Source organism: Macaca mulatta, chromosome 20, assembly GCF_049350105.2.
Source record: "Macaca mulatta isolate MMU2019108-1 chromosome 20, T2T-MMU8v2.0, whole genome shotgun sequence".
Classification (NCBI taxonomy): Eukaryota; Metazoa; Chordata; class Mammalia; order Primates; family Cercopithecidae; genus Macaca; species Macaca mulatta.
Window position 1 is genome coordinate 8,389,936 of NC_133425.1, and position 25,051 is coordinate 8,414,986.

At 40.3% G+C, this 25,051-nt stretch overlaps 1 protein-coding gene and 1 pseudogene across 31 annotated transcripts in view; one reads left to right on the top strand and one right to left on the bottom strand.

Moving 5' to 3' along the window:
* Nucleotides 1-25,051, top strand: part of RBFOX1 (RNA binding fox-1 homolog 1) — a 2,485,711-nt gene that overhangs the window by 1,887,425 nt on the left and 573,235 nt on the right. The window lies entirely within an intron of this gene.
* Nucleotides 9,181-9,819, bottom strand: LOC718768 (small ribosomal subunit protein eS26 pseudogene; annotated as a pseudogene).

The following is a 25,051-nucleotide window of genomic DNA, read 5'->3' on the forward strand; positions in this document are numbered from 1 at the left end:
GGGTTGTTTCTGCTGAGATATGTAGGCCAAGAAAGAGTTAGGGACGTGAAGACAAAAGAGAGGACAGTTTTGTCAAACATCAGCTATAAATACTCAAAAGCAGCTAAAATAATGATATATCTGCAAAACTGCAAGCAGTTCCGTAGGGTTGAAGAAAAGATAGTAAAGTGAGGGCTGGAATGGGAGGGCAGAGAAGTGGCAGGTTGGAAGAGTAGCTAAGTATTTTGGGCTTCGTAACAAGTGCATTGACACATTTTAAACTCACGGGGGAAAACTGATCCTTTCATTGTATTAACAGCCTAGCTTATAATGTTATTTAATTAGAAAATTTACAGAATACTTTTGATTCAGTGGTAATGTGTCAACAACCCTCAAATACTATGTGTTTTTCTGTAAAGTGTGGAGGTGGGAAGGGAAGCAACATGGGGCATGATTATTAACAGCACAGCTTGTGGAATCAGAGATAGTGTAAGCTGGAATTATAGCTTATCCAATTACTTAATGTGTGAGTTTAGGCAAATCTGCTAACTTACCACGATCTACAGTACCCCATCTGAAAAATGGGAGTAATAATACTGATCTCATAGAGCTTTTGGAATAATTGTGTTAGGTTTGGTCGCTGCATAGCACATTACCACCTGCAGAAGCTTAACACAACACTCTTTTGTTATCTAATAGTTCCTGGGTATCAGAAATTTGGGCATGGCTTAGCTGGGTTCTCTGCTTAGAATCTAATAGACTGCAGTCAGGGTATCAGCCAGGACTGGGTTCTCATTAGAGACTCATCTGGAACAGGATCTGCTTTCAAGCTCCCTCAGGTTACTGGCAGGATTCATTTTGTTGTAGCTGCGGGATTCATGGCTGCTTGCTTCTGCCCATCCAGCAATGGGGGGAGAGAGAGACAGAGAGACAGGGAGGGAGAGAGATCCAGCAAGAGAGTTGCTATAATCTTATGCAATCACTTAGGTTGGTTTCCTCTCTTTGCAATTGTGAATTGTGCCGTATTAAGCATGCACATGCATGTCTGTTTTTCATACAGTGACTTCTTTTCCTTTGGGTAGATATCCAGTAGTGGGATTACTGGATCAAATGGTAGATCTATTTTTAGCCTTTTGAGAAATCTGTATACTGTTGCATACTGTTTGCTACAGAGGTTAATTTACATTCCCACCAGCAGCATATAAGAGTCCCTGTTTCACCACATCCATGCTAACATCTGTTGTTGTTTGACTTTTTAACAGTGGTCATTGTGGCTGGGGAAAGGTGGTAGCTCATTGTGGTTTTAATTTGCATTTTCCTGATGATTACTGATAAGCATTTTTTTCATGTTTGTTGGCCGTTTTTTGGCCATTCTCATCTTTTGAGAAATGCCTGTTCAAGTAGGAAACTCAGAAAGAGGGAGGCTGGGAGTAGGGCAAAGGATGGAAAATTACCTATCGGGTACACGGTATACAATTCAGTTGACAGTACACTCAAAGCCAAGCCTTTACCACTATACAATTCATCCATGTAACCATAACCCACTTGTGCCCCTAAAGCTACTGAAATTAAAATAAACCTTATATAATTGTATACACACAATGATACATATCTCATCACTTCTGTCATATTCCATTGGTTAGAAACAAGTTGTGAGTCCTGCTCACATTCAAGGAGGGATTAGCAAAGGCATGAATGTTAGGATGTGGGGATCATGGTGAGAAGAATCCTCAGGGATGCACACCACAAGAATTTGGTAAAATCATGCACAGAAGGACAGAATAGAAGCATTTAGCCTTGTGAAGAATTACCAGGGCACAGAAAGAGAGAATGGAAGAATATACCAAACAGAGCACATAGAGAACTTGCTCGGATCTCTTAACTGTTGTTGTTATGGTTATGATATGATTTTTAGGAACATGTGGCAGACTGTTTCTGTGACTTTGGTAGCAAATACATATTGGATGTACTTGCTTAGTCAGTTCTGTGGTCCAGAGGACACTCAAGGGGAGAGATCAAGGTTGCTTTTGGCAGGTGGGGCATTTCGTAACCGAATAAAACCCAGTCAGTAAAAGTAAGCAACATGCAGAGTCTAGGCAAGTGTTGCAATGTATGTGTGCTCTTGATCTGAGGACGACAATGCATTTGACTCAGACTAGAAACGTACACCACACAAATCCCACCCAGGCAGTGCTCTATTACTGTATGCAGAAGGCAGTAATTTTTTTGTGTACATGCACATATGCATGTGTGTCTGTGTGTGCATAATTGACCAGCTATCCTCATGTTTCCCTATGGTGAATGATTTATTAAGTTATCAGACTTGTGGAACACCTACTCTGGTGGCCATGATGCCAGCCTCTAGAGGTAAATAGTAAAAAGTACAATAAAGGAGCTATCTTCAGGAAGCTCAAATGACTGTGGCAGATAGAACCAGTAAACTGACAACTGACAATTCAAAAATCCATGGGGGAGTTCCATTTCGAGTTAGATGGGACATATTTAGGGCAACTCCTACCCTGTCTGTTTCGCTTTGATATGTTTCACTACAGATCAAAGTCAACTTCAGAGAAAAATGACGAAACAAAACAAAGACACCCAGATATACAGGAGGACATTATGTAATGATAAAAGGGCCAAGTCACCAAAAAGACAAAACAATCCTAAACAATCTTGATTGTTTATGCACAAACTACGGAACTTTAAAATAAAGCCAAAACTGATGGAACTGAAAAGAGAAGTGGAGAATCTACAAACATAAGTGAAGTCCCTCTCACTATTTGATAAAATTACAATTGAGGAAATTAACGAAGCTGTAGAAGTACTAAGCAACACCATCAGCCAACAAAACATAGTTAAAATGTATAATCAACACCATCCAACAACAGCAGGATGTCTGTTCTGTTCACGTCCACATGAGATATTTACCGAGATAAAACATATTCTGTGTTATAAAACACTTAACAAGTTTAAAATAATTGAAATCATATAGTTGTTTTCCTCTGACAAAATTGAGTTAAACTAGAAATCAGTAACATAAAATAAACTGGAAAAAATCTAAAAGCACTTGGAAATTAAACAGCAAAGTCTAAATCACCCTTAGTTCAAAGAGGAAGTCTCAAGGGGAATTATAGAACTTAAGTGAAAATACATTTTACAAAATATATGGTGGGAAGCTAAAGCAGTGCTTAGAGGGATATATATAATGCTAAATGCTTCTATTAGAAAACAAGAACATTCTCAAATCAACAATGTTAACTGCACAGCATAAGAAACTATTAAAAAAACAAAGCAAATCAAAACCAAATACATGCAAAGAGAAAGAAAGGAATACTAAATGTAAGATAAAAAAATCAATGAATTTGAAAATCAAAAAGCAATCAAACCTAAATCTGGCTCTTTCAAAGCATAGAAGTGATGAATCTATTCTAGCAAGACTGACAAAAAGCAGAGATGACAAAAATTACAAACATCACACAAATTAAAAAGATTATAACGAAATAATACAAATAATCTATGCACATATAGTCAGCAACTTACATGAAATAGACTAATTCCTTGACAACCATTACCAAAACTTATTCAAAACAAACAAGATAAGCTGAATGGTTCAGTAGACTTATTTAAAATATCTTGCCAAAATAAAAATTTTCAGACACAAATGGTTTCACTGGCTATTCCACGAAACTTTAAAAAAAAACAAAAAACTATACACAGTCTCTTCCAGAAAATAGAAGTGGAAGATATACTTCTCAACTCAGTTTATGAGTCTAACATTAATCTGATACCAAACCAGGCTATATATAATATTATATATACACATACATATATATACACACACACATATATGTTAAACATATATCATGGAACACATATAATATAGAAAAATAATAACATAGCATGACCACATAGTGTTAATCCCAGGAGTGCAAAGCTGTTTTCATATTGAAAAAAATCAATGTTATGTACCATATTAACACAATAAAGAAGAAAACTAACACATGACCCTATAAAATAGTGCTGAATAGTATTTGAAAATAAAAGCTAATGTACATTGTTGATAAAAACTCTCAACGAACTAGAGATAGAAGGTACCTTCCACAACCTGGTAGGATATCTATAAACAACCCCACAACTAATATCATACTTATTGGTGAAAAAGTGACTATTTTCTCCAGTAGAGCAGGAATAAGGAAGGAGCTCCACTCTCACCACACCTCTGCCACCCAGTACTGGAAATCTTACTCACTACAATAAGGAAGAAAAAGAATTATAGATTCTATATATGGATTGGAAATTAACATACAAGGGCATCTTTATTCACAGATAATGTAATTGTCTATTTATAAAATCCCAAGGAACTCTAAAACCTCTTAGATGAAAACACAAATATCAATCATATATCTATATACTAGGAAAGAAGATTTGGAAGCCAAAACTTAAAAACAAACCATTTACAATTGTTCCAAAAAATGAAATACTCAGCTATAAATATAATGAACATATAAGAGATCTTTATGCTGAAAACTATAAAATATTTGTGAAATTAAAAAAAAGAAAATCTAAAATATATACATAGATTCAAAGACTCAACATGGTAAAAGTGTTAATTCTGTACAAATTGATGTATAAGCTTAACACAATACAAATCAAAATGCTGGCAGGCATTTTTGTAGCTATGAACATGAAGATTCTAAAAATTATAGGGAAAAACAAAAACTAGAATATCCAAAATAAAGAAGAATAAAATTAGATGAGTATATCTAATTTATTTTATATAAGCCTATGGTAATAAAGGTAGTGCAAACTGGTAAAGGAGTAGACACATTAATCAATTGGACAAAATAGAGACTCCAGAAATAGACCGACAAAATATCCTTAATTAAATGTTAGAAAAGGTGCAAAATCAAAGGAAAAATGATTTTGTTTTCAACAATTGGTGTTGGAATAATTGCATATACATTTGCCAAATCATATACCTTACACAGAAATTAACTCAAAATGGATCATAGATCTAAATATAAAATGCAGAACTGTAAAGTTTTAGAAGAACACATGGATAAAATATTCACGTCCAAAGGAGTTAAAATAAGAATTTTTGGCCATGATACCAAAGGCACAATCTCACCTCCCCAAAAAGGCTTAATTTGACTTAACAAAATTGTTAATAAATTCTACGTGAGGGACTCTGTTAAAAAAGACAAGAGTCTGTAAAGAAATATTTGTAAACCACACTTGACAAAATGTTCAGTATCTAGAATATGTTTTGAACTCTCAAAACACAAAAGTAAGAAAGCAAAGAAACTATTTTAATAACGGGGAGAAGGCATGACTAGTCACTTCACTTAGAGTATATTCATACTCCTTTCTTATTGGGTCCTGGGTGGAGGGAAAAGAGGATATTCATAAGGCGAAAACCTAAAAAACAAAAAACCGTGAAAAGGTGTTTAACGTCATTAGCCATTCAGCACATGCAAATTAAAGCTAGGATGGGATACCATTAAACATCTAGTAGAGGCATAAGATAAAAAAAAAATTGACAATCCTTAGTACTGTTGAGGATTCAGAGAAACTGGATTTCTCCTGTACTGATGGTGGGAACGTAAAACGATGCAGACGTTTTAAAAACATTTTGACTGTCTATTACCAAGTTAAATATATACTTATCATAAAGCCTCACAATCCCACTCCTGGGTTTCTTACCCAAAGAAATGAAAATGTATGTTTATAAGAAACACGGACATGACCATGTATAGCAACTCTGGAATAGCCCCCTAGAAACAAGCCATTGGTCTTCAAATAGACGAATTTAAAGTATGACATGTACATGTGGAATACTACTGAGCAATAAAAAGGAACAGCTATTGATACATGTGACAACTTGGATCTATTTCAAAAGCATTATGCTAAGAGAAAGAAGCCAGTCTCAAAAGATAACGTACTGTATAAACCCATTCCTATGACATGGGCAAGAAACAAAGCTGTAGGGTTGGGGAGAAAAGATCAGGGGTTGCCAGGGATTAGGGGTTGAGGGAAGGGTGATTGCAAATGAATAACACAAGAGAGTTTGTGGGGTGACGGAACTCTTCTGCTTCCTAATTGCACAGCTGTTGTAAGAATCTATAAATTATGTTAACATTTATGATATTGTACATCCAAACTTTCAAATTTATGGTATATTAATTTAAACTAAAATAAAATAAATGCAAGCCCATAAATTATATGAGGATAAAGTCTCTGCATATTTTTGTTGTTATATCTCCAGCCCGTAGCATCATTCCTGGCAAACATTACACATTTAAGAATATTTGTGGATCGAATAAATGAAAGAGTAAAGAATTACTGGTGTTATTATTATTTATTTATTATTTTTTGAGACAGTGTCTTCCTCTCTTGCCCAAGCTGGAGTACAGTGGTGCCAACACAGCTCACTGTAACCTTGACCTCCTGGGCTCAGGTGATTCTCCTGCCTTAGCTTCCTGAGTAGCTGAGACTACAGGTGCACCCCAAAATAACTGGCTAATTCTTTTATTTTTAGTAGACACGGGGTCTTGCCGTATTGTCCAGGTTGTTCTCAAGCTCCTGGCCTCAAGGGATCCTTCTGCCTCAACTTCCCAGACTGCTGGGATTGCAGGCTTGAGCCACCCCACCTGACAAGAATTATCTTTTAAAAGATATGTTAGGAGCTAGTTTAGGGGAAATATGGTGACTACTTGGACCCATACATTTATATTGTATGACGATACTTCACAGCTATAGATTACTAATAATTTATAAAGTACACTGTTTTATATTTAGAATTTGCAATATAAGAAGAAGGGTTTTGCAGGAGGGTGGGGCTACGGTCATTTGATCCAGTTTCTGTTTTAAGAATATCCCACAGCTTGTAGTGGGGAAGGGAAAGGACAGAGGGAAAGATCTCTGTTTTATTAATGCTACATCAGTGACTATTCTTCTACGTAGATCTTTGTGCATATGATGTCTATTTAATTCTAAAAATGGAACTACTAGGTCAAAGGTTATGTACATTTAGAAATATTACACATATATTATATGACCCTCCCAAATGCCCACAGCGTTTTATACTTTTACCAAGTTTTAGGAGAGTTTTCAATGAACTTGTACATAAAATAAAAGCTGGTGGCATGGTGGCTCACATCTGTAATGACAGCACTTCAGGAGGCCAAGACAGGAGGATTGCTTGACCTTAGAAGTTCAAGACTAGCCTGGGCAAAAATATTTTTTAAAAAATTGCCGGGTGTAGTGGTGTGTGCCTTTGGTCCCAGCCACTCAGGAGACTGAGGTGGGAGTATCACTTAAGTTCAGGAGATTGAGGCTGCAGTAAGCCAAGATCACACCACTGCACTCTGGCCTGGGTGACAGAGTGAAACTCTGTCATAAATAAATAAATACAGCTGATACAGTATTTGTAATTTGAAATATGTACTGTGTACTTCTAAATCATCCCTCCTCCCTCCTCCCTCCTCCCCTCCCTCCTCCCCTCCCTCCTCCCCTCCCTCCTCCCCTCCCTCCTCCCCTCCCTCCTCCCCTCCCTCCTTCCCTTCATTCCTTCCTTCTTTCCTTCCTTCCCTCCTTCCTTCGTTCCTTCCTGTAATAACTTGTGAGTTTTCTAATAATGTCTTCACCAACAGGGCAATACATGATAGCCCTCATTTCACATCCTACCCAAACATGCGAGCATCACAATAATCCAAAATCACCCCACATACACAAACAAACAGACTCTATACCACATACGGAAAAAGTAGCTGGCTTTAGTTCAGTGATTTTTCAATGAGGAATGCTGCACTTCCAATGAAAACAGACAGCCAGTGTAGAAACAGTCCGTATCCCCTTTCTACTGTATGACTCTGATTCATAAATTACTAAAGTGTATTCCTGAGAAATAAATATTTCACCAGCCAGTGACAGACTTATGAGCTAATTAAAATCTGAGCCCTGGAAGAAGTGGTGCCATTAGCTCGATTCACAGGACTGGAAAGTCTCTGTCTGCTCATGGACTCAGAGGTAGACGTTTACATATGGGAAGGAGGCGGCCGGCTTATTAAGAGCAACATTTGGGTTTGGATGAAGGGAGCACTCTGTCAAAGCTGAGATATTCAAAGAAAAGCCGAAATGACAGTATGAGAAGTTTCTTTTGCCCATGAGAAGAAGGAGGTAATAATACATGGTGGTTTTAAGTGTAAGGGCTTGGGGGGCAGGTCATACTGTCTTGAATTCAGGTCCCAGATCTGCCATTTAGCAGAGATAGAACTTTGGGGCTGTTGTTCGGTCTTTCTAAACTGCAGCATCCTCATTTGCACAGCAGGTATAGAAATCCGCATAGTGGCATGGGCATAAAATCAGATACTACGTTTAGATCCTCAGCACAGTGCCAGCCAAATACTTGGTCAATAGATGGTAGGTACCTGTCACTAGCGCCAACTATTGTATCCACAAGAAGTCATGTTTAAACGTCCAGTTTTCTGTTAAAGATTTCCAACCTGTTGAATGCTAAGCAGTTTTCTAGTTTGAAGTTGGTTCCCTCAGAAACTATGGTGGACACACATATTTTGATAACTTATGATGTGCGAAGGGACAGATAGTTCAAGCATTTTACGGTCACTATCTCATTTCATCATCACCATAACATAGAAGATGGATATCATTAACTCTACAGAGAGAACTGAGGAACAACAGCAATGAGTTATTTGCTCTAAAATTTAACCCAAGTTGTTGTTGTTTTGTTTTGTTTTAACAGATGCCCAAACTCCCTTTGTTTCACACAGCTATGCAAATTGTGAGGCCAAGGATATGACCACAAACAATTAAGGTTTAATTTACATGACTAACCAGGTGAGGTGGCTTACACCTGTAATCCCAGCACTTTGGAAGGCCGAGGCAGGCGGATTACCTGAGGTCAGGAGTTTAAGACCAGCCTGGCCCACATGGCAAAACTTTGTCTCTACTAAGAATACAAAAATTACCCAGGCGTGGTGGCAGACATCTGTAATCCCAGTTACTCAGGAGGCTGAGGCAGGAGAATCACTTGAACCCGGGAGACAGAGGTTGCAATGAGCTAAGATCGCACCATTGCACTCTACCTAGCATGGGTGACAGAGCAAGACTCCGTCTCCCTGTCCCCACTCCCCCCGCCCAGGAAAAAGTTTACATGAATAAGCTTTCTTCCCCATGAAAATAATATGTGTCACTTCGCACTTGGTCTGCCACACACAAAATCCCCACCCTATCTGGCACAGATACACTTAACGTGCAATATGAAGTACAATTTCCATTTTATTTTTCTCCAGAGAATAGTCTGTCTTCAGTCTTGAAGGACTCAGCGCCTTACATGGGCTTTGGGGGGGGTCATGGGGCAGGTGTAAATGTGTAAATCAAGGTGGGAGTGTTTGGTCCTTGCGGGCTTCACAAGTCGGATTCCTGACTACTTTGCTGTGAACTGCACAGCTTACACAGTAATGTAGCTTCACATACAGCTTGGGAAGCACAAAGGCATCGAAGACGCTCGCGTCAGAAACATCCCTGACTGCTGCGGCCTCCACTATGTTTCGAATATGAATTTCTTAATGGTCTTGTCTCTGGGGAAGCATTGGGCACAGTTCGTGCAGCAAATAGGTTGCATGTGGCCGCAGCCCTTTTTGGCATGACTGTCGTTCCTCCTTTTCTTTGTCATCTTGGAGGCGCGGACCAGAGACCCCAAGTTCTTCTTTTAAAAATATATGTATTCGGCTGGGTACATTGGCTCACGCCTGTAATCCCAGCATTTCGGGAGGCCGAGGCAGGCAGATCACCTGAGATTGGGAGTTCGAGACCAGCCAAAGATTTTCTTTCAGTCTGGCCAATATGGTGAAACCCCATCATTTCTAAACATACAAAAAATTAGCTGGACATGGTGGCAGGCATCTGCAGTCCCAGCTACTTGGGAGGCTGAGGCAGGAGAATTGCTTAAACCCAAGAGGCGGAGGTTGCAGTGAGCCAAGATTGCACCGCTACACTCTAGCCTGGGCGTGACAGAGCGAGAGTCTGACTCAAAAAAAAAAAAAAAAAAAAAAAATTTCTTGCGGTCCCAAGAGAAAATCTGGTTGGTCCTTCTTAGCCCCCTTTTGTTTAAACAGCTATGACTGAGGGGAGCACTTCATGTGGTCATAAACGGTGGCCAGGGTTCTACCCCGACTGTGATTACAATTTCAGAGAAAGTAAGTCTCTGTGAACTAGCCACAACTGCCTCTAAAAGCATAAAATCATTATTCAGCATTCTTCACATTTTCCTTTATCCATGGTGTTGTCAGCAATATGTAATATTATCCATAGTATTGATGACACTGTATTTGCTTGGTCGCAAGAGAGGAGTTAAGGTTAAAAGTAACAATCTCGGCCGGGCGCGGTGGCTCACGCCTGTACTTCCAGCACTTTGGGAGGCCGAGGCGGGCGGATCACGAGGTCAGATGATCGAGACCATCCTGGCTAACACGGTGAAACCCCATCTCTACTAAAAATACAAAAAATTAGCTAGGCGTGGTGGCAGGCGCCTGTAGTTCTAGCTACTCAGGAGGCTGAGGCAGAAGAATGGTGAACCCGGGAGGTGGAGCTTACAGTGAGCGGAGATGGCGGCACTGCACTCCAGCCTGGGTGACAGAGTAAGACTCCCTCTCAAAAAAAAAAAAAAAAAAAAAAAAAAAAAAAAAAAAGTAGCAATCTCAGTTCTGGCTATAAGCATTTTGTAAATAATAACTTATTTGATACTTATTATTACCCTATACACTTAGCTGCTGTTATCCCCATTTTATAGATGCCAAGGTAGGGAGAAAGAAATATATTAAGAAATAAACAGAGCAGTTTTTGATGACAGGGATTTACTTACAGGTCTTCTGGTATACAGTGTGTGATGTGTGTGTTGAGAATGTGTAAATTCTGTACCAGGGTGTGAATAAGTGGAGAGTACGAGTCAGGAGTGACAGAGATGACAATTTATGGTGTGGTGTTGATTTCAAGTTAAGTGTATAACCATGGCATGAATGAGTTTCTCTCAGAGGACTTTGGGTTGTATACACTTCATAAATGAGCTCTTATCTTCTACATTTTTTCTCACAGCCCCATGGAGGCAGGCTGTAAGCCTTGGCACATCTTGCTGGGATGACCTGACTGAGAGCAAAGGTTGTTTGCAAGCATGTAAGGACTTTATGAAACAGCATATTAATCAGGCACTTTTGGTTGCAAGCAACAGAATCACAATGCACCCTGTCTTTTGTTTAGAAGAAGGAGTTCATTGGCTTACACAACTGCAAAGGCCCGAAAGAGGCTGGGTTCGGATGCACAAATACACGATTTGAAATCTGGTTATTTGCTGTTTGTTGGCTCAACTTTTCAGTCTTGACATCGTGCTCTGGCAAATTCTTTCTTAATGGAGGCTCAAGTGATGCAGCAGCTCCATGCTTATTCTCTATGAAATGGGTAGCCCTGGTGAAAAGCAAATCCCTCCTTCTTAACCATTCTAACAGAACAATAAAACCCTCAAAGATTTTATTTCAAAGAATAATAGCATGTATTAAGTGCCAGACACTAAGTCCTTTTTGTATAGGAACTCTATTATTTCCTTGAATCCTCACAATAATTCTGCAAGATAGGTATTATAATTAACCCCATTTTAATATGATAAAATTTAGTTACAGAACAGTTGTGTCAGTTAGTTATTGCTGTGTAATGAGCTAGTCCCAAGCCTAGTGACTTGAAAGAGTGACCGTGAGTCTGAAGTCGGCAAACCAAGAGAGCCTGAATCCTCCAGGGTGACCTCGGCTGGGGTAGTTCAGTTCTGTACATGTGTCTCTCACACATCCCCAGCAAGCTAGCCTGGTTCACTTAGTGAGGTAGAGATGCAGCAATGAGCTGGCACAATTATATAGGCAGAAAGGGCAATGGTACCCAAAGTCTTGGGAGATTCATGCTGGTAACTGGCACATTCTCATTTCTACCATATTGTTACCAGAATGTGTTACAAGTCCAGTTTGGATTCAGAGGTTGGGGAACTAAACTCTACCATTTCATGGGAGGATGTTTTTGGTCATATCACAAAGGGCTAGAACTGGGGAAGAATCGGAGGCTATTTTGGTAATCAGTCTATCATAATGGTAATTTTATTTATTTTATTTTTTTGAGATGGAGTCTCACTTTGTCACCCAGGCTGGAGTGCAGTGGCGCGATCTCGGCTCACTGCAGCCTCCACCTCCTGGGTTCAAGTGATTCTCCTGCCTCAACCTCCCTAGTAGCTGGGACTACAAGTGCCTGCCACCACGCCCAGTTAATTTTTATACTTTTAGTAGAGGTGGGGTTTCCTCATGTTGGTCTGGATGGTCTCACACCTTGACCTCGTGATCCACCCACCTCAGCCTCCCAAAGTGCTGGGATTACAGGCGTGTGCCACGGTGCCCGGCCATAAAGGTAATTGCCCACAGTTACATTTTTAGCAGGATTCAAAACAGGGAAGTCTGGCTCCAGAGTACAAGTTCTTCCTCTTTGCAATGTTCTTTATATAGTTTTTATTGATTCAGTTTGGATAGTAGCCCCACAATGGAACCAATCAATTTGGCCAGGAAAATGAAGTATTTCATTGGTTAGATTTAGGTCCTGTCTTCACCTCTAAGATGAGATACGGGAGTCAGCCCTACCTAAACCGTGGGTACTAGAGGTGGCATAGGAACAGTAGCACAAAGAAAAGTTATTTTCAGAAGAAATAATAGATAGAGATCAGGCCACAAAATAATATCCCTCACTGATAGGGATATGGTGGGGGAAATTGGGTAAATTTCAAGGATAAAGCCTTGCCATGATGCTCTTGGATTACAATGGAGAGACATATTTGCTCTATTTACTGGGGAAAAAAAGACTGAAGAATTACAACTGGCTTTAAGTGTATGCATCTGATGGTTGACTAGATCATGAGGAGGATAATGTGGACATTAGGAAGAAGGGCCTTATAGAAAGGGGCAGAAATAGCCAATTTCAAGTGCCTGGGAGCCCCCGAATGGGGTCGTGTGTGCTATTTTTAAATTACCAGGAGCCAGTACAACTCCTAGCTATAAAGAGACATTTATCACGCTGAAAAAAAAAATGAGTGAATGGTTAGATAGATGGATGGATGATGGATGGGTGGGTGGGTGCATGGATAGATGGTGGGTGAAAAAATAAGCAATGAATGACCCTCTAGATGATAGGTGGAACCTTGCCTTGCTTTCCATTTTCTGCTTCAAATCATTTGCCAGCAATACCAAATAGGATACATATTCCTCTACTTCCATCTACACCTGGCCTCTGATCTTCCTCATTTTTTGTAGATTTTTTGTTTTTGTTTTTGTTTTTTGAGAGAGAGTCTAGTTTTGTCACCCAGGCTGGAGTGCAATGGTATGATCTTGGCCCACTGTAACCTCTGCCTCTCGGGTTCAAGCAGTTCTCCTGCCTCAGCCTCCCAAGTAGTTGGAATTAACAGGCACGTGCCACCATGCCTAGCTAACTTTTGTATTTTTAGTAGAGGCGAAGTTTTGCCATGTTGGTCAGGCTGGTCTCGAACTCCTGACCTCAGGTGATCTACCCACATCAGCTTCCCAAAGTGCTGAGATTGCAGGCATGAGCCACCATGCCAGGCCTGGAGATTCATTATTTTTAAGCCAGCTGAATGGGTTAAGTGTTTGTCCATTGTGCTCTAGAAATTCTCTGAGTGTGTTCATATTACTACACTTAACACTTTTGTGAACCACATCCTTTTAGGCAAAAGTGATCACCTCTGTCTTACTCATTGCAGTACTCTAATGCCTAACACAGAGCCTGACCCAGAGAGAGTGCATGGCAAGTATATTTTGAATGATGGAATGAAACAGTGAGTCAATGTGCAAATAATGTGCATCGATAAGAATATGTAGGGTCTACAGTGGTGATATAGGTGTTACAGCCAATGACATCTCCAGTGCCTTTTTACTTGGTAAATATAAGACTATAATTTTCTTGAAAGCATATAAAATAGGCAATATTCTGGAAGCCCATTCCTGGCCAAATTCTTTGCTTTTAATATCGTGCTTAAATTTTGTCAATGCATTTCTAAAAACATGGAAGAAAACTGAGTGGGGAACAAGAACATTTTCTCATCTCATTCATAATCTATCAGGCAGTCCTGGGATGCCATCAAGAAGACATTACGAGGTGACAGTGAGACAGCAATGACTGCCTTGAGTTTTATCATCAGCCCTGGATAGAGAAGATGCATCACCTATAAGTAAAGGTGATCAGTTCTTCCATTTCCAAAGAGATGGGTATCTTAAAAGTTAGAAATTTGTGACTTTGAATTGCCTTTTTAATCATAAGAATCATAGCTTCTGGCCGGGCACGGTGACTCATGCCTGTAATCCCAGCATTTTGAGAAGCCAAGACGGGCAGATCACATGAGGTCAGGAGTTCGAAACCAGCCTGGCCAACATGGTGAAGCCCCATCTCTACTAAAAGTACAAAAAAGTAGCCAGGTGTGGTATCGCACACCTGTAGTCTCAGCTACTCTGGAGGCTGAGGCAGGAGAATTGCTTGAACCCGGGAAGAAGCAGAGGTTGCAGTGAGCTGAGATCATGCCATTGTACTCCAGCCTGGGCATTGCAGCGAGACTTTGTCTTTTAAAAAAAAAAATCATAGCTTCTGCTTAGGCAGTGCCTACTTATGTTTTAAGTTGTAGTTGGCCACTTTACATCTATTACTTCTGCTCTGGTAGGTTTCATAATCTCCGTTTTATAGTTGAGGAAATGAATATCTGAGAGGGTAGAATAAACTCACCATAAGCAACCTAGCTGGCAAGTGATTGGAGCTGAGGTTTGAACCATGTTCGTTTGACTCTGAACACTGCAATCTTTCCTGTATACCATCCCTCAAGCAGAGTGTTGGGCCCAGATGAGACAGGCAGAGCTTCCTTAGCATAAGGTTAGCATTGTCTTTTTGGCAGACAGTAAGCCAAACATAACCGCATACATCTGACCAGAGGCTCTTGTACAAATTGGCCACTCAGGTTCTCTGAAGGAGCTTTATTTGGGGCCGATGAATAGTCCTGTGAATACTGGGATACATGAGATTAATTTTTCCCTATGTCTAAGCATCCAAATGGCTTAAATTTCAAAGGACCACATCTTAACTTCTAGGGGGTGAGAGGCTTCACAGCATCTTAAAGAAGTGGTTCTTAATCCACTAGCAAGTTAGAATCACCTGGAGAACTTTATAAAACATTGATGACTGGAGTCTCAGCATTTTTTGTTTATTTTTTGAGATGGAGTGTCACTCACTTACCCAGACTAAGGTGAAGTGGCACAATCTCAGCTCACTGCAACCTCTGCCTCCCAGGCTCAAGCAATTCTCCTGCCTCAGGCTCCGAAATAGCTGGAATTACAGGAGACTTCTACCATGCCCAGCTAATGTTGACATTGTGAATGGAGATGGGGTTTTGCCATATTGGTCAGGCTGGCCTTGAACTCCTGACTTCAACTGATCTGCTCGCCTCAGCCTCACAAAGTGCTGGGATTACAGTCGTGAGATACCATGTCCGGCCAGAGTTCAAGTTCTTCATCATTACAATGTTCTTTATCTTTATATATATTTAATTGAACTCCTATGTTGACTGCAGCATTATTTATAATAGCTGAGAGATGGAAGCAACCTAAAGGTCCATTGATGGGTGAAAGGATGAAGAAATTGTGATACACACACACACACACACACACACACACACACACACACACACACGCAGACACACAGTCACTTTATCTTGAATAATGTAAAACAGATGTATTTTGGTATAAGTATTTAATTCATGGTGCCTTGCATAATGGTCAGAGGCGCACATATCTGTGAAGGTGGAAGTAAAGGTACAAATAAACTATTTGTAAAGCTGAAAAAAAAAAACCCACACATGATGGAATAGTATTCAGCCCTGAAAAATAAGGACAGCCTGCTGCACACTTCAGCATAGATATTCCTTGAGGAAATTATGCTAAAGAAAATCAACCAGTCACAAGAAGACAAATACTGCATGATTTCACCTATATAGCTGTTTAAAATACTGAAACTCTTAGAAACAGTGGGCTTATCAAAATTGAAAAAAAAAGATAAATCTTTCAGTAACTGCCATAAAGCAAGAGAATGATGCCACGTGGTGATAAATAGGTCCCCTGATATATGTGCATAAAAATTGTGCCCATTTTAACAAGATACATTTTTCCCTCTAATAATAAATAATAATGCATTAACAGGATACATTTTTGCAGACTCTGATGAATCTGCAAACTAGAGTCAGAAAACAAACCGTTGTACCAGGACATAAACCAGAAAATAAATAAATATACAGAATATAAATCATGTGCCTTGGTATTTTCTTGAGTTTCAGAAGTGACCTTCTTATGGCAAAACTATGTTTTGATATGATTTGTATGCATCGAAAATGCAGGTTTTAATACCAGGATCCATGACCTAGAAAGAGGTTTTAGTATCAGATTCTCAATGTTTTTGGCGAAGACAGAAAGAGAAAACATAGCATTAAAAAAATTCTATTCAGTACACGACAGAATTTTATATTCTGAACAAGGTATTGTTTTGTATATAAGCCATGGAGAGTACACTTAAAGCTTTGGCTTTTGAGATATTTGGTTTCTAGACTCTTGTTTCTGTAAATCAGAACATTCCAATGTGGGATGAACATATTGGGTGAAGATCATTGCAATGCTCGTTTTTCCAAAGAGATGTAGTTGAAATCATTTAGTAGCATGTGAATAAAAGCAAGGTTTTTAGAGGCAATTCAGTAATTTTGGTAGCTTTTGTTGCAACCAACAGAGAATCAATGACAAGAGAAGGAGAAGAGAGAGAACGGCTCTTATCTTAATTTAAAGGTGAAAGATACACACATGATTAATACCAAAGAAACTTTCCATTTTTTTCATAGAATGAAAGTAACCTTTTAGAGCTTTTCTGTATTGGTAGAAAGCAAAAGCAAAAAAAATTAATTGTTTATTTAAAAAGTGGTATTTTTCTGACTTGTGCTTATAGTTTCATTAGACCTACAATAACACATCATTAAGAAAAACAATAATTGATCTGCCATGGAAAAAAAAAGAATGACTAACATAGCTTCTTTGCTGTCAGCCCTCTTGCACTCCAAAACATAATGCTCATTTTGAAATATCATGGCTAATCCAAAAAATATACAGCTAAACAGAAAAACAACATCAGTTCCAAATATGAATACATGATCTGCTACTTAATATGTCAGGGTATTTGTCAGGTTGATAACATTAGGCTCTGCGGCATTCAATTCTAAGCCTTGCAATATTTGAAGTCTGATATTGTGCTTCAGTAAATTTAATACATGGGCCTCAATAATGGAGGGAATCGCGTTAGCACTTGGCAGTTTGTTATGCTGTATAAAATTGACTGCCCTGCAAATACAATAGCGATCATAAAAACGGTGGTCAGCAGAGAGGGGTGTAATGCATTTTTGAGGTTTCAGTAAAGGTCCAGATGAAATTTATTGAGATTTTTGCCATTTGGATGATGATCAATAGAGCTGTGCTAATAATTTGTTGTGAGGATGTTCTCTGGGGATATGACATTTTGCTGTGAAACTTTGGAAATTCAGAAAGTGGACTAAGTGATGATACTGCCCCAGTATATATAACCGTCAAAGACTTTAACATCACTCTGGGAGAGGATTTATAGTGATGGTGATTACTTCTTCAGGCATTGAGGATGTGATGCATTCAATTATTGATATGTTTTCATGCATTTTCCAGTTTGGACTCATAGTCATTTGATCGTATTGCTGTTTCAGCCCAGGGTTTTGTGATAGGTTTGCTTTTAATTTCATTCACAGTTTCCAAATTGCTAGCCTATTTTCTTAATTATGTGATTGATTTTCCCTGCCTCCTCTCCTCTCACCCCTGTCCCCATCCAGAAAATGATCTTTGAAGAAAAGAATTCCGTTACCTTTCATTCACATCAACAGAGCCTACTTAGAAACCCTGACTGTGAAAACCACTTTTGTTGTGTTATAGTTGCTGTTGTTGCTGCTATAGATGGCTTATCTGCTGTACTCAATTTGCAAACAGGCTTCTGAGTTAATGTTAAAGGAATATGTAGCATGCAGATAATGTTTGTGATGGTTACAGTTTTAATGCACATATGTCAGGGGACCTGTTAAATCACCATGAGGCAGCATTCTTTTGCTTTATGGTGGTTGCTGTTGAATTTATCTTTTTTTTTCAATTTTGATTAGCCGCATTCCGAGAGAGAGATGAGTTATCCAATCTTTGCAAAGTGGGATTCCACGATGACAATGCAGAGATATCATTCTGAGAAAAAAAAATACAATAAAGATGATTTTAAAACTTTGTGTTTGGTGAAACTGACTTATCCTGAGGCTGTTTTTATGTCTGTTCTGTATGTTAGAAAAGGAAGTTCCGAGTTTGTGTTTATTTCCCTAACTGTTACATTGTTCTGTTTCCTCAGTATATTTCATGAACCTGACCAATTAAGTTTCAGCCCTGTCTAGGAATTTTTTTGTTGCTGCTGTTGGATGAAAGTAACTAAGTAACTCTACTGTGTGCATAGGCTTAGAGACACTCTACATTATTGTTTGCAAGACGAAATTTGTCAGCACTTTGCAGAAGGAACACTGAGACTAGGCACAGCAGAACAATTTATTTTCAATGAGCATGCACAAAGTAAGATTTATGACTTTGCATCTTCGATGACATTTCTTACATTGTTACCAAGCTACAGCAAATTAAAGGGATCCGTGAATACTAAGGGGTGTGTTTTTGTAATGAGGGAAAAGAGACAGAGCAATAAGAAGATAATTAAGGTAACAACTTGTGAAAAATTAAAGTGTTTCCGTCTTTCATTTTTGAATCTCTGAGCATAAACTTTGTAGTTGTTAATTTAATTGCCGCTGTTCACAGCATCCCTGAAGAATATTGAGGATTAATCATCTGGTTCATTCCAACAAGAGATAAGGCCTAAGTGAATTGAAATTTTACCAATTTAACCCTGTCTTCCTCCTAATATGACATGATTAACATTTTTCAATTAACCGCATGTAATTATTCTGAAGGCCTCGTTCCACTTATTTTTGACGGCAGATTGGCCTTTTCAGGTAGTTTGGATCTAGAATAATTCAAAGAAAGCTCCATTTGTTCTATTTTGCATCTGGCACACAGGTTCATCTGCATTGTCTTTGGAGTTGCCGTTTCATCGGAAAATAAACATCTGTAACAGTTGCATTCGTTTTGGCAGAGGTGCTCTTCCTGTAAAGCCCAGTGCTGCTCATTGAAGCCTGAAGGAGTCGTGTTAAGGTATTGTTGGAGCGTATTTGTAACTGAGCAGAGTGAAAGACTAAACACCTTGCAGGCAAGAATGTCAAAGGTAGAGGTTGCCTGGAAATGGTTTTCCACGGTAAATGGGAAGACCTCAAGATTCGGGAGAGTTTGGCATTTCCAAGGAACAGAATCCAGGCTAGTACTTTGTGCTGGTCCGCATCACAGTGGATATTGAAATGTAAATTAATTAAAGTTTAATAAAATCTGTAATTCAGTTTGTCTCACATTAGCCACATCTCAAGTGTCCAGTGACCTCCTGTGACTAGTGGCTGTCATATTGGAGCCAATACGTAGTGGAGATACGGAACATCTCTGTCATCTTGGTTTTGTTGTTGTTGTTGTTGTTGCTGTTTTTGTTTTTGTTTTTTGAGACAGGGTCTTGCTCTGTTACCCAGGTTGGAGTGCAGTGGTGCCGTGATGATGTAATGCTTCCTTGAACTCCTAGGCTAAAACGATTTTCTAAACTCAGCTGCTCAAGTAGCTGGGGGATTACAGGTGCACACCACCACACCTAGCTAATTAATTTGTATTTCTTTTTTTGTAGAGGCAGGGTCTCACAGTGTTGCCCAGGCTGATCTTAAACTCCTGGCCTTAAACGATCCTCCTGCCTTGGCCTCCCAAAGTGTTGGGACTATAGGTGTGAGCCATTGCACCTGGCCCCATCTAGGGAAAATTATTGGATAGTGCTAGGCCAGAGCACAGCCATCAGGTAGATAGTGGTTAATTAACCAGGGCATGCTGAATTCTGATACAGCAACAAAAATCTCTGTACCAGAGGGGTTAATGCTACAAAGGTTTATTTCTCTCATACACAAAATCCACTGCATGCCTGGGCAGGAAAGAGGCATCTGGAAGTTTGTGCTGGGACCTTTTCATTCCTCTTCATAGCCCATGTGCCAGGACTGGATGCCCATGCCCTGCCTCCCTGCAACATGACTTTTATTTCAGTCTTTTGTTTGCCAGCTGGACACTAACTTCCTATTTGTATCACCAAACACTATTATTATTTCTATGCTATAAAAGAGAAACTGAGGCTCAGAGAAGTTAAATAGTCTAAGATAAACACCTAAAGAATGATGGAGTGGGATTCTAGGTACATCAGAGTCCAGTTGCAAAGTCTAATCTTTACTGAGCTAGTTGGACTCTTCTGGTGCACACGGGGAAGTCATCAGAGACTTTCCAGCTTTAGAAAACCAATTCTGACCAGCACAGGTGATATGGTTTGGCTCTGTCCCCAGCCAAATGTCAACTTGAATTGTAGGTCCTGTAATTCCCACGTGTTGTGGGAGGGACCTGGTGGGAGATAATCGAATCGTGAGGGCAGTTTTCCCCATACTGTTCTCGTGGTAGTGTATAAGTCTGATGAGATCTGATGGTTTTACAAGGGGAAACCCCTTCACTTGGTTCTCATTCTCTCTCTTGCCTGCTGCCAATGTAAAGCATGCCTTTCACCTTCCGCCATGATTGTGAGGCTTCCCCAGCCACGTGGAACTGTGAGTCCATTCAACCTCCTTTTCTTTATATATATAAAGAACCAGTCTCAGGTATGTCTTTATCAGCAGCGTGAAAAAGGACTAATATAAAAGGAAACTTAGAAGGGAACCTCAGATCAGGGGCAAGCTCCTCGATTAGAAGCCTGATAAGTGACAACAACAACTTAAAGGAATAATGGTGGTAAACTCGAACACATAACATCGTAGAACAGTCCCTACAGGGTCCTAGAGTAGAAACTCCAAAAGGGGAAGGTTATAGTGCATCTGCAAATGTATGTGCACAGGCTCACTGTGTGTTTTGGCTGATTTTTATTGAGCATCTATGATTTGCCAGATATTGTTTTAACTTTTTAGCTTGATATGCATTAGCTAATTCATTTCTCAAAATATTTCAATGAGTTAAGCTTCTATTTTAATGGTTTTACAGATGAGAAAATGCAGGTAGAGAGAGGTTAGGTAACTTGCACGAGGTGACACAGCAGAGGAGCTGGAATTTTAGTCACCATCTCACTCAAGAATGAAGCAATGTTTGGAGAGAAGGGTGACTCAGAGATTTGTAACACGGCCAAATCATAGAGAAAGCGCTGTTGACTCAAATAGGACAATCAGATAATGCAAATCTAAAGCTTTGGGTCTGAGGATCAGATGGGGCAGTGAGGATGGAGAAAGGAATACCTGAAGTCATGAGAGATGGTAAGATTGCTGAGAGGGTGCAGATATGCAGATATAAAGGGAGAGAAAAGTAAGAGGCCACACATGAGATCTTTGGCAGCAGGACTTAGTAAATAAGGCAGAGGGTTTCAGTGTTAAACAGGCTTCTGTAAATCTTGGCTTTGGCATTATGTGACATGGGCAAGTCATATAACTTTCTGGGACAACATTTCTTTATTGGCAACGTGGAGGCAAGGATGCTGAAAGCACCAGACCCCACCAGGACTAAAGAAGAAAATAAGCATGTACGTCTCTGCCCACAAACTCAGTCTTGCAATAAGAAGCACAGTTTTGTGTTGTTGTGAAACAAGGTTAATTTTATCCTCATCCCCACTTTTCCTTCATGGCCAGGAAATGTAACCCCCATTATGTAAACGGTCATGATTCTCACCTGGGGCCTAGAAAGATCAAGGGGATGGAGAGGACCTGCTTAATCATCCACCTTCATCGTCTCCCAGATATATAGGCTGCATTTCTGCAGACCGTATGCTTGACATTCGAATATTTCACTAAAACAAGGAACACACACCCATTCCCCTTTGGAGATCTCTGCTGCTTGCTTGATAAACTTAGACCTTTTTTTTTTTTTTTAAATATGGAGTCTCGCTCTGTTGCCCAGGCTGGAGTGCAATGGTGTGATCTCGGCTCACTGCAAGCTCCGCCTCCCGGGTTCAAGTGATTCTTGTGCTTCAGCCTCCGAAGTAGCTGGGATTACAGGCTCCTACCACCTGGTTAACTTTTGTATTTTTTAGTAGAGACAGGGTTTCACCATTTTGACCAGGCTGGTCTCAAACTCCTGGCCCCAAGTGATCTGCCTTTCGTGACCTCCCAAAGTGCTGGGATTACAGGCATGAACCACCGCGCATGGTCAACTTACAGATTTTGATATTCTTACCAGCGTCTGGGTATCTCTTTTATAATCCAGATGAAATCTATCTCTCTCTCTCTCTCTGTGTGTGTGTGTGTGTGTGTGTGTGTGCGTGCGCGCTCCTCCTCCCTTCTCTTTCTTTTTCTATTTTCATTATAGATACTCTCTCACTGTCCAGGCAGAACATCCAACATAATCACTTCAACAGCCAGCTTTCGGAAAAGCAAAAGCTTCTTAAAGACGGCCTTATCTTTCTGCAATGCTTGGCTCCATCCCTCCACTAACTCTATTCTTTTTCCTCCTTGAGTTCAGAGACAAAGGGGGTCCTTTATACCTACCTGTTTGAGTGATGGAAGAGAGGAGAAAACAGAAGGAGAAAAATCCTGACTAAATAGCCCCAGATAGTTTGCAACCAGGTTTGTAGAATGCTCAGCATGGTTCCTGGCATATTGTCTGTGCTGAATCAAGGGTAAGGGTAACTTCTACTACTACTATTTTTTTTTTTGTTTTGTTTTTGAGACGGAGTCTCGCTCTGTCGCCCAGGCTGGAGTGCAGTGGCCGGATCTCAGCTCACTGCAAGCTCCACCTCCCTGGGTTCACCCCATCCTCCGGCCTCAGCCTCCCGAGTAGCCGGGAGGACAGGCGCCCGCCACCTCGCCGGGCTAGTTTTTTGTAATTTTTAGTAGAGACGGGATTTCACCGTGTTAGCCAGGATGGTCTCGATTTCCTGACCTCGTGATCCGCCCGTCTCGGCCTCCCAAAGTGCTGGGATTACAGGCTTGAGCCACCGCGCCCGGCCTACTACTACTGCTTTTATCAGCAATGGCGAGGAAAGGAACAGAGACCTGAGTCCACCCTGGACAGTTTCAGTTTTTGGTAAAGAGGCAATGGAAAGGAGAACGTTTCAAGAATGTTGGGTTGGTGAGTAAAACCAAAAGGCCATGAAGAGGTTGAAGACTGAGAAATACATTGATTGGAATTTTTTTTTTAAGTTCATTGGTGACCTTTCAGGGGGCTGTTTTAGTTGCTGTGGACAGAAGACAAGCATTCATGTCTGAAGGAATGAGGAAGTGAGGAGGAAGCTAAGACCCTTAGGATGGGGTGAGCTTATAAAATATTGACTCTGGAGGAGGAGGAAGGTAAAGACAGAAGCCTGAAAGGAAGAGCTGAGATGAGTTTTAGCTGCTGGCTTGATATCCAAGTTGAGATGGCAGTGGGTCCCAGGACACCTGGAAAAAGATAGCTGTCTGGGCATTAGGGGATTGGGAGTATTAGTCAAAGAATGGTAGTCTCTGTGTAGGTATTTATGGCCTCTTCTCTCTGCCTAGAATTAATTCATTCTCATTCTCTTATTCTCTCATTAATTCTCATTCTCATTCTCTCTGTCTCTCTCCCCTCCCTCCCTCCCTCCCTCCCTCTCTCCCTCCCTCCCTCTCTCCCCTCCCATTTCGTCCATTTTCTGAATGGTAGATTCCTTTTTAGTTTCTTAAAGGTTATCTGCTCTTAACCTTCTCTTGGTTATTTTTCTGACTGCCCAAAGTTTATTTTCCCCAACTTGAGTCTGTATGATAGGACTTTCTTCATTTTCTATGCCACTTAGCTCAGTTTGCACTTACGTTTTCATGGCTGTATTGTCTATCTTCCCAAATATGTAGTTTTGTAAGGAGAGAAAACATTTGTTCATTTTATTGATGGATACCCAGGACCTAGCATATAGTATGAGTTTAATAAATACATCTTTTAAGTGCATAAATGAATACATGGATGAATTTGGGGGCATCTCTCTATTTTTTAAAATGAATGAATAAACGAATGTGGCATCTTTCTAGGCAGAGCTCATCAGTATCTGAACCAACAATTCCTGCGTAAAACGCTGAAAGCAGAATCTCTGATATCCTGTGAAATAATTATTAGAACTGAGAGTGAGAGATGGAGACTTGAATCAGGAAGTATTTATGGGGAAGGTAGCATTAAACTTTCCAGGATGTTTCCTTGGTATACTCATAATGGATTTCAAAGATCCATGCCTCTTGGAGGACTCCAGGAGCAGGATTTCATGAAGCTCTTTTGTGAAATGCTTCTGTTAGGCATTGGCATTTTTCCCAAAGGGATTCAAGCATGGTTCCTAAGTGTCTCAGAGCCTAACGTGGAATTGGGAGAGAAAAGGAGGGAATGAAGAGGAACCCTCGTTGGAAGTAATAATGAACCCTCCTCCAGCTTTGCAGAGCTCTGCCAGGAAGCCACCCTCAGCAAACCAGGGAACCTCCTGATGATGAGCTGGGGTGGTTCCTGAACCATGAGTCATCTTGTGCAAAGTGGCTCTGGCTTTATCAGGATGATGTGTCTAGACTTGCAGTCAACTGGGGAGCAAGTAGGAGGATCCTGGGGAGGAGGCCGGGAAATAATGGGTGAGTGTTAGTGCTGGGTTCAGGTCACTTCCTGCCCTTCAAGGAGTTAGCTTCAGGGCATCTGTTCACATCCAATATTTATTCATTATTCACCCACAGAATGCCAGACACAGTGCTTAGTTCTGGGAATCTAATGCCGACCGAGACAGATAGGACCCCTTCTCTGATGGACCTTAGAATACAGCT